The following is a 10,698-nucleotide window of genomic DNA, read 5'->3' as shown; positions in this document are numbered from 1 at the left end:
ATCGGCCGCATGAACATCAGAGGCAAAAACCCAGGAATTATCCTCCTGACCATAACCCTTCCACTTGACCAGGTACTGGAGTTTCCGTCTCGAAATGCGAGAATCCAAAATCTTCTCCACCACATACTCCAACTCCCCCTCAACCAACACTGGGGCAGGAGGATCAATGGATGGAACCACAGGCGCCACGTATCTCCGCAATAACGACCTATGGAACACATTATGGATGGCAAAAGAAGCTGGAAGGGCCAAACGAAATGACACAGGATTGATAACCTCAGAAATCTTATACAGACCAATGAAACGAGGCTTAAACTTAAGAGAGGAAACCTTCATAGGAACATAACGAGATGACAACCAAACCAAATCCCCAACACGAAGTCGGGGACCCACACAGCGTCGGCGGTTAGCGAAACGCTGAGCCTTCTCCTGGGACAATGTCAAATTGTCCACCACATGAGTCCAAATCCGCTGCAATCTATCCACCACAGTATCAACACCAGGACAGTCCGAAGACTCAACCTGCCCTGAAGAGAAACGAGGATGGAAACCAGAATTGCAGAAAAACGGCAAAACCAAAGTAGCCGAGCTGGCCCGATTATTAATGGCGAACTCAGCCAACGACAAAAAGGACACCCAATCATCCTGATCAGCAGAAACAAAGCATCTCAGATATGTTTCCAAAGTCTGATTAGTTCGTTCGGTTTGGCCATTTGTCTGAGGATGGAAAGCCGAGGAAAAAGACAAATCAATGCCCATCCTAGCACAGAAGGATCGCCAAAACCTCGAAACAAACTGGGAACCTCTGTCCGAAACGATGTTCTCCGGAATACCATGTAAACGAACCACATGCTGGAAAAGCAATGGCACCAAATCAGAGGAGGAAGGCAATTTAGACAAGGGTACCAAATGGACCATCTTAGAAAAGCGATCACAAACCACCCAAATGACCGACATCTTTTGAGAGACGGGGAGATCCGAAATAAAAACCATAGAAATATGCGTCCACGGCCTCTTCGGGATCGGCAAGGGCAAAAGCAACCCACTGGCACGAGAACAGCAGGGCTTAGCCCGAGCACAAGTCCCACAGGACTGCACAAAAGAACGCACATCCCGTGACAAAGACGGCCACCAAAAGGATCTAGCCACCAAATCTCTGGTACCAAAGATTCCAGGATGCCCAGCCAACACCGAACAATGAACCTCAGAGATAACTCTATTAGTCCACCTATCAGGGACAAACAGTTTCTCCGCTGGGCAACGATCAGGTCTATCAGCCTGAAATTTTTGCAGCACCCGCCGCAAATCAGGGGAGATGGCAGACAAAATTACCCCCTCTTTGAGAATACCCGCCGGCTCAGGAACACCCGGAGAGTCAGGCACAAAACTCCTTGACAGGGCATCAGCCTGTTATGATAGGCAATTCAGTAACACAATGTACATAGCGATCAGAGCACATACAGTGATCTGACAATAACCCAAAATAATAGAACGAGCTCTGAGACGTGGGAACTCTGTAGACCGCAATTCCTGATCCTCTCCAAACACAACTAGAGGCAGCCGTGGATTGCGCCTAACGCTCCCTATGCAACTCGGCACAGCCTGAGAAACTGACTAGCCTGAAGATAGAAAAATAAGCCTACCTTGCCTCAGAGAAATACCCCAAAGGAAAAGGCAGCCCCCCACATATAATGACTGTGAGTAAGATGAAAAGACAAACGTAGGGATGAAATAGATTCAGCAAAGTGAGGCCCGATATTCTAGACAGAACGAGGATAGAAAGATAACTTTGCGGTCTACACAAAACCCTAAAGAAAACCACGCAAAGGGGGCAAAAAGACCCTCCGTACCGAACTAACGGCACGGAGGTACACCCTCTGCGTCCCAGAGCTTCCAGCAAAACAAATAGACAAGCTGGACAGAAAAAATAGCAACAAATAGCAAAGAAGCACTTAGCTATGCTGAGCAGCAGGCCACAGGAATGATCCAGAGAAACACAAGTCCAACACTGGAACATTGACAGGAAGCATGGATCAAAGCATCAGGTGGAGTTAAGTAGAGAAGCAGCTAACGAGCTCACCAGATCACCTGAGGGAGGAAACTCAGAAGCTGCAGTACCACTTGTGACCACAGGAGTGAACTCTGCCACAGAATTCACAACAGTACCCCCCCCTTGAGGAGGGGTCACCGAACCCTCACCAGAGCCCCCAGGCCGACCAGGATGAGCCACATGAAAGGCACGAACAAGATCGGGAGCATGGACATCAGAGGCAAAAACCCAGGAATTATCTTCCTGAGCATAACCCTTCCATTTAACCAGATACTGGAGTTTCCGTCTTGAAACACGAGAATCCAAAATCTTCTCCACAATATACTCCAATTCCCCTCCACCAAAACCGGGGCAGGAGGCTCAACAGATGGAACCATAGGTGCCACGTATCTCCGCAACAATGACCTATGGAATACGTTATGTATGGAAAAAGACTCTGGGAGGGTCAGACGAAAAGACACAGGATTAAGAACCTCAGAAATCCTATACGGACCAATAAAACGAGGTTTAAACTTAGGAGAGGAAACCTTCATAGGAATATGACGAGAAGATAACCAAACCAGATCCCCAACACGAAGTCGGGGACCCACACGGCGTCTGCGATTAGCGAAAAGTTGAGCCTTCTCCTGGGACAAGGTCAAATTGTCCACTACCTGAGTCCAAATCTGCTGCAACCTGTCCACCACAGTATCCACACCAGGACAGTCCGAAGACTCAACCTGTCCTGAAGAGAAACGAGGATGGAACCCAGAATTGCAGAAAAACGGCGAAACCAAGGTAGCCGAGCTGGCCCGATTATTAAGGGCGAACTCAGCCAAAGGCAAAAAGGACACCCAGTCATCCTGATCAGCAGAAACAAAGCATCTCAGATATGTTTCCAAGGTCTGATTGGTTCGTTCGGTCTGGCCATTAGTCTGAGGATGGAAAGCCGAGGAAAAAGACAAGTCAATGCCCATCCTACCACAAAAGGCTCGCCAAAACCTCGAAACAAACTGGGAACCTCTGTCAGAAACAGTATTCTCTGGAATGCCATGCAAACGAACCACATGCTGGAAGAACAAAGGCACCAAATCAGAGGAGGAAGGCAATTTAGACAAGGGTACCAGATGGACCATCTTAGAAAAGCGATCACAGACCACCCAAATGACTGACATCTTTTGAGAAACGGGAAGGTCAGAAATAAAATCCATAGAGATATGTGTCCAAGGCCTCTTCGGGACCGGCAAGGGCAAAAGCAACCCACTGGCACGAGAACAGCAGGGCTTAGACCGAGCACAAATCCCACAGGACTGCACAAAAGTACGCACATCCCGCGACAGAGACGGCCACCAAAAGGATCTAGCCACTAACTCTCTGGTACCAAAGATTCCAGGATGACCAGCCAACACCGAACAATGAAGTTCAGAGATAACTCTATTCGTCCACCTATCAGGGACAAACAGTTTCTCCGCTGGGCAACAATCAGGTTTATTAGCCTGAAATTTTTGCAGCACCCGCCGCAAATCAGGGGAGATGGCAGACACAATTACTCCTTCCTTGAGGATACCCGCCGGCTCAGATAAACCCGGAAAGTCGGGCACAAAACTCCTAGACAGAGCATCCGCCTTCACATTTTTAGCGCCCGGAAGGTACGAAATCACAAAGTCAAAACGGGCAAAAAACAACGACCAACGAGCTTGTCTAGGATTCAAGCGCTTGGCAGACTCGAGATAAGTCAAGTTCTTATGATCAGTCAATACCACCACGCGATGCTTAGCTCCTTCAAGCCAATGACGCCACTCCTCGAATGCCCACTTCATGGCCAGCAACTCTCGGTTGCCCACATCATAATTTCGCTCAGCAGGCGAAAACTTCCTGGAAAAGAAAGCGCATGGTTTCATCACTGAGCAACCAGAACCTCTCTGTGACAAAACAGCCCCTGCTCCAATCTCAGAAGCATCAACCTCGACCTGGAACGGAAGGGAAACATCTGGTTGACACAACACAGGGGCAGAAGAAAAACGACGCTTCAACTCTTGAAAAGCTTCCACAGCAGCAGAAGACCAATTGACCAAATCAGCACCCTTCTTGGTCAAATCGGTCAATGGTTTGGCAACACTAGAAAAATTGCAGATGAAGCGACGATAAAAATTAGCAAAGCCCAGGAATTTTTGCAGACTTTTCAGAGATGTCGGCTGAGTCCAATCATGGATGGCTTGGACCTTAACCAGATCCATCTCAATAGTAGAAGGGGAAAAGATGAACCCCAAAAATGAAACCTTCTGCACACCAAAGAGACACTTTGATCCCTTCACAAACAAAGAATTAGCACGCAGGACCTGAAAAACCGTTCTGACCTGCTTCACATGAGACTCCCAATCATCAGAGAAGATCAAAATGTCATCCAAGTACACAATCAGGAATTTATCCAGGTACTCACGGAAGATGTCATGCATAAAGGATTGAAACACTGATGGAGCATTGGCAAGCCCGAACGGCATCACTAGATACTCAAAATGACCCTCGGGCGTATTAAATGCAGTTTTCCATTCATCGCCTTGCCTGATTCTCACCAGATTATACGCACTACGAAGATCTATCTTAGTGAACCAACTAGCCCCCTTAATCCGAGCAAACAAATCAGATAACAAAGGCAAGGGGTACTGAAATTTAACAGTGATCTTATTAAGAAGGCGGTAATCTATACACGGTCTCAGCAAACCATCCTTCTTGGCTACAAAAAAGAACCCGGCTCCCAATGGCGACGATGACGGGCGAATATGCCCCTTCTCCAGGGATTCCTTCACATAACTGCGCATAGCGGTGTGCTCAGGCACGGATAAATTAAACAGTCGACCTTTTGGGAATTTACTACCAGGAATCAAATTGATAGCACAATCACAATCCCTATGCGGAGGTAGGGCATCGGACTTGGGCTCATCAAATACATCCCGGTAATCAGACAAGAACTCTGGAACCTCAGAAGGGGTGGATGACGAAATTGACAGAAATGGAACATCACCATGTACCCCCTGACAGCCCCAGCTGGACACCAACATGGAATTCCAATCCAATACTGGATTATGGGCTTGTAGCCATGGCAACCCCAACACGACCACATCATGCAGATTATGCAACACCAGAAAGCGAATAACCTCCTGATGTGCAGGAGCCATGCACATGGTCAGCTGGGTTCAGTATTGAGGCTTATTCTTGGCCAAAGGTGTAGCATCAATTCCTCTCAATGGAATAGGACACTGCAAGGGCTCCAAGAAAAACCCACAACGTTTAGCATAATCCAAGTCCATCAAATTCAGGGCAGCACCTGAATCCACAAACGTCATGACAGAATACGACGACAAGGAGCATATCAAGGTAACGGACAGAAGAAATTTTGACTGTACAGTACCAATGGCGGCAGACCTAGCGAACCGCTTAGTGCGCTTAGGACAATCAGAGATAGCATGAGTGGAATCACCACAGTAGAAACACAGCCCATTCAGACGTCTGTGTTCTTGCCGTGCAACTCTGGTCATAGTCCTATCGCACTGCATAGGCTCAGGTTTAATCTCAGGTAATACCGCCAAATGGTGCACAGATTTACGCTCACGCAAGCGTCGACCGATCTGAATGGCCAAAGACATAGACTCATTCAAACCAGCGGGCATAGGAAATCCCACCATGACATCCTTAATGGCTTCAGAGAGACCCTTTCTGAAAATGGCTGCAAGCGCAGATTCATTCCATTGAGTGAGCACGGACCATTTTCTAACTTTCTGGCAATATAGCTCTATCTCATCCTGAGCCTGACAAAGAGCCAGCAAATCTTTTTCTGCCTGATCTACTGAATTAGGCTCATCGTACAGCAATCCAAGCGCCAGGAAAAACGCATCGATATCACCCAATGCAGGATCTCCTGACGCAAGAGAAAATGCCCAGTCCTGAGGGTCGCCACGCAAAAAAGAAATGACGATCCTAACCTGTTGCGCTGGGTCACCAGAAGAGCGAGGTTTCAAAGCCAGAAACAGTTTACAATTATTCTTGAAACTCAGAAACTTAGTTCTATCTCCAAAAAACAAATCTGGAATAGGAATTCTCGGTTCTAACAAAGAATTCTGAACCACAAAATCCTGAATATCTTGAACTCTTGCCGTGAGCTGATCTACACATGAATACAGACCTTTAATGTCCATTGTAACACCTGTGTCCAGAACCACCCAAATGTCTAGGGGGAAAAAAAGACAAATCACAGTGCAAAGGAAAAAAAATGGTCTCAGAACTTCTTTTTTCCCTCTATTGAGAATCATTAGTACCTTTGGCTTCCTGTACTGTTGTGATAGGCAATTCAGTAACACAATGTACATAGCGATCAGAGCACATACAGTGATCTGACAATAACCCAAAATAATAGAATGAGCTCTGAGACGTGGGAACTCTGTAGACCGCAATTCCTGATCCTCTCCAAACACAACTAGAGGCAGCCGTGGATTGCGCCTAACGCTCCCTATGCAACTCGGCACAGCCTGAGAAACTGACTAGCCTGAAGATAGAAAAATAAGCCTACCTTGCCTCAGAGAAATACCCCAAAGGAAAAGGCAGCCCCCCACATATAATGACTGTGATTAAGATGAAAAGACAAACGTAGGGATGAAATAGATTCAGCAAAGTGAGGCCCGATATTCTAGACAGAATGAGGATAGAAAGATAACTTTGCGGTCTACACAAAACCCTAAAGAAAACCACGCAAAGGGGGCAAAAAGACCCTCCGTACCGAACTAACGGCACGGAGGTACACCCTCTGCGTCCCAGAGCTTCCAGCAAAACAAATAGACAAGCTGGACAGAAAAAATAGCAACAAATAGCAAAGAAGCATTTAGCTATGCTGAGCAGCAGGCCACAGGAATGATACAGAGAAACACAAGTCCATCACTGGAACATTGACAGGAAGCATGGATCAAAGCATCAGGTGGAGTTAAGTAGAGAAGCAGCTAACGAGCTCACCAGATCACCTGAGGGAGGAAACTCAGAAGCTGCAGTACCACTTGTGACCACAGGAGTGAACTCTGCCACAGAATTCACAACATCAGCCTTCACATTCTTAGAGTCCGGAAAGTACGAAACCACAAAATCAAAACGGGAGAAAAATAACGACCATCGAGCCTGTCTCGGATTCAACCGTTTGGCAGACTCAAGATAAGTCAAATTCTTGTGATCTGTCAAGACCACCACGCGATGCTTGGCTCCTTCAAGCCAATGACGCCACTCCTCGAATGCCCACTTCATGGCCAACAACTCTCGATTACCAACATCATAATTGCGCTCAGCAGGCGAAAACTTTCTAGAAAAGAAAGCACATGGCTTCATCACCGAGCCATCAGAACTTCTTTGCGACAAAACAGCCCCTGCTCCAATCTCAGAAGCATCAACCTCAACCTGAAATGGGAGCGAAACATCTGGCTGGCACAACACAGGGGCAGAAGAAAAACGATGCTTCAATTCCTGAAAAGCTTCCACAGCCGCAGAAGACCAATTGACCACATCAGCACCTTTCTTGGTCAAATCAGTGAACGGTTTAGCAACACTAGAAAAATTAGCGATGAAGCGACGATAAAAATTAGCAAAGCCCAGGAACTTTTGCAGTCTCTTCACAGATGTCAGCTGAGTCCAATCGTAAATGGCCTGGACTTTAACAGGGTCCATCTCGATAGTAGAAGGGGAAAAAAATGAACCCCAAAAATGAAACCTTCTGTACTCCAAAGAGACACTTTGACCCCTTCACAAACAAGGAATTCGCACGAAGGACCTGGAACACAATTCTGACCTGCTTCACATGAGACTCCCAATCATCCGAAAAGACCAAAATGTCATCCAAATATACAATCATGAATCTATCCAGGTACTCTCGGAAGATGTCATGCATAAAGAACTGAAACTCTGATGGAGCATTGGAAAGCCCAAATGGCATCACCAGATACTCAAAATGGCCCTCGGGCGTATTAAATGCTGTTTTCCATTCATCGCCCCGTTTAATACGCACAAGATTATACGCCCCTCGAAGGTCTATCTTGGTGAACCAACTAGCCCCTTTAATACGAGCAAACAAATCAGACAGCAACGGCAAAGGATACTGAAATTTGACTGTAATTTTATTAAGAAGGCGGTAATCAATACAAGGTCTCAAAGAACCATCCTTCTTGGCCACAAAAAAGAACCCTGCTCCTAACGGTGATGACGACGGGCGAATATGGCCTTTCTCCAAGGATTCCTTTATATAACTCCGCATAGCGGCGTGTTCTGGCACAGAAAAATTGAACAATCGGCCCTTAGGAAACTTACTACCAGGAATCAAATTAATTGCACAATCGCAATCCCTATGAGGAGGTAGGGCACTGGCTTTGGGCTCATCAAATACATCCCGATAATCCGACAAAAACTCCGGAACTTCAGAAGGAGTGGAAGACGAATTTGACAAAAATGGAACATCACCATGTAACCCCTGGCAACCCCAGCTGGACACAGACATAGATTTCCAGTCCAATACCGGATTATGAACCTGTAGCCATGGTAACCCCAAAACGACCACATCATGCAGATTGTGCAACACCAAAAAGCGGATATCCTCCTGATGTGCAGGAGCCATGCACATGGTCAATTAGGTCCAGTACTGAGGCTTATTCTTGGCCAAAGGCGTAGCATCAATTCCTCTCAATGGAATAGGATACTGCAAGGGCTCCAAGAAAAAACCACAGCGCCTAGCATACTCCAAGTCCATCAAATTCAGGGCAGCGCCTGAATCCACAAATGCCATAACAGAGTAGGATGACAAAGACTGTACCGTACCAATGGTGGCAGACCTAACGAACCGCTGAGTGCGCTTAGGACAATTGGAGATAGCGTGAGTGGAATCACCACAGTAAAAACACAGCCCATTCCGACGTCTGTGCTCTTGCCGTTCAGCTCTGGTCAAAGTCCTATCACATTGCATAGGCTCAGGCCGATGCTCAGATAGTACCGCCAAATGGTGCACAGCTTTACGCTCACGCAAGCGTCGATCGATCTGAATGGCCAAAGACATAGACTCATTCAGACCAGCAGGCATGGGAAATCCCACCATGACATCCTTAAGGGCTTCAGAGAGACCCTTTCTGAAGATTGCTGCCAGGGCACATTCATTCCACTGAGTGAGCACAGACCACTTTCTAAACTTCTGACAATATATCTCCGCTTTATCCTGACCCTGACACAGAGCCAGCAAGACTTTCTCTGCCTGATCCACTGAATTAGGTTTGTCATAAAGCAATCCAAGCGCCAGGAAAAACGCATCAACATCAGGCAATGCCGGATCTCCTGGCGCAAGGGAAAATGCCCAGTCTTGAGGGTTGCCACGTAACAAAGAAATAATGATCCTTACTTGTTGAACAGGATCACCTGAGGAGCGAGGTTTCAAGGCAAGAAACAATTTACAATTATTTTTGAAATTCAAGAACTTAGATCTATCACCAAAAAACAAATCAGGAATTGGAATCCTAGGCTCTGACATCGGATTCTGAACCACAAAATCTTGAATATTTTGTATCCTTGTAGTGAGATTATCCATCCAAGAGGACAGACCTTGAATGTCCATGTCTACACATGTGTCCTGAACCACCCAGAGGTAAAGGGGAAAAGAGAGACAAAACACGCTGCAAAGACAAAAAAAATGGTCTCAGAACTTCTCTTATCCCTCTATTGAGATGCATTAATACTTTGGGCCAGCTGTACTGTTATGACCTGGTGGTTAGGACAACAATGGACCTGATGGTTAAGAGCACCCGGAAAGACCTGATAGCTACAAAAACACAGGACAAGCTCTGGGAAATGGAAACTCTGCTGACCGCAATCCCTAATCCTATCACACACACTAGAAATAGCCGTGGATTGCTCCTAACGCTCCCTATGCAACTCGTCACAGCCTCAGAACTAGCTAGCCCTAAAGATAGGAAAATAAAGCCTACCTTGCCTCAGAGAAATTCCCCAAAGGAAAAAGGCAGCCCCCCACATATATTGACTGTGAGTAAAGATGAAATCACAAACAGAGATGAAATAGATTTAGCAAAGAGAGGCCCGACTTACTGAACAGACAGAGGATAGGAAAGGTAACTTTGCGGTCAGCACAAAAACCTACAAAAAACCACGCAGAGAGTGCAGGGAAAAAAAACCTTCCTCACCGACTCACGGTGCGGAGGCGCCCCTCTGCATCCCAGAGCTTCCAGCAAGCAAGGCAATATTCACAATAGCAAGCTGGACAGAAAAAATAGCAAACAAGAAAATAGCAAAGAGGAACTTAGCTTCTGCTGGAGTAAACAGGTAACCAGAACGATCCAGGAGCGAACTAGACCAATAGTACAACATTGACAGCTGGCATGGGGCAAAGATCTAAGTGGAGTTAAATAGAGCAGCCCACTAACGAATTAGCCTCGTCACCTGTGGAAGGAAACTCAGAAACACCCACAGCCACCAGAGGAAGTCCATGGACAGAACCAGCCGAAGTACCATTCATGACCACAGGAGGGAGCTCGACATATGTATTTATATCAAAATCTGTAATTAAAAAAAGACACCCAAATTATAAACATTAGGTCATTTTCTGGTGATACTTTCCCTACTTAGAGCTCTAGCTGTTGTTCAGA

The sequence above is a fragment of the Ranitomeya imitator genome, chromosome 4 (assembly GCF_032444005.1).
Source record: "Ranitomeya imitator isolate aRanImi1 chromosome 4, aRanImi1.pri, whole genome shotgun sequence".
Taxonomy (NCBI): domain Eukaryota; kingdom Metazoa; phylum Chordata; class Amphibia; order Anura; family Dendrobatidae; genus Ranitomeya; species Ranitomeya imitator.
The sequence above is the reverse complement of the archived record's forward strand: the minus strand, read 5'-3'. Positions refer to the sequence as shown.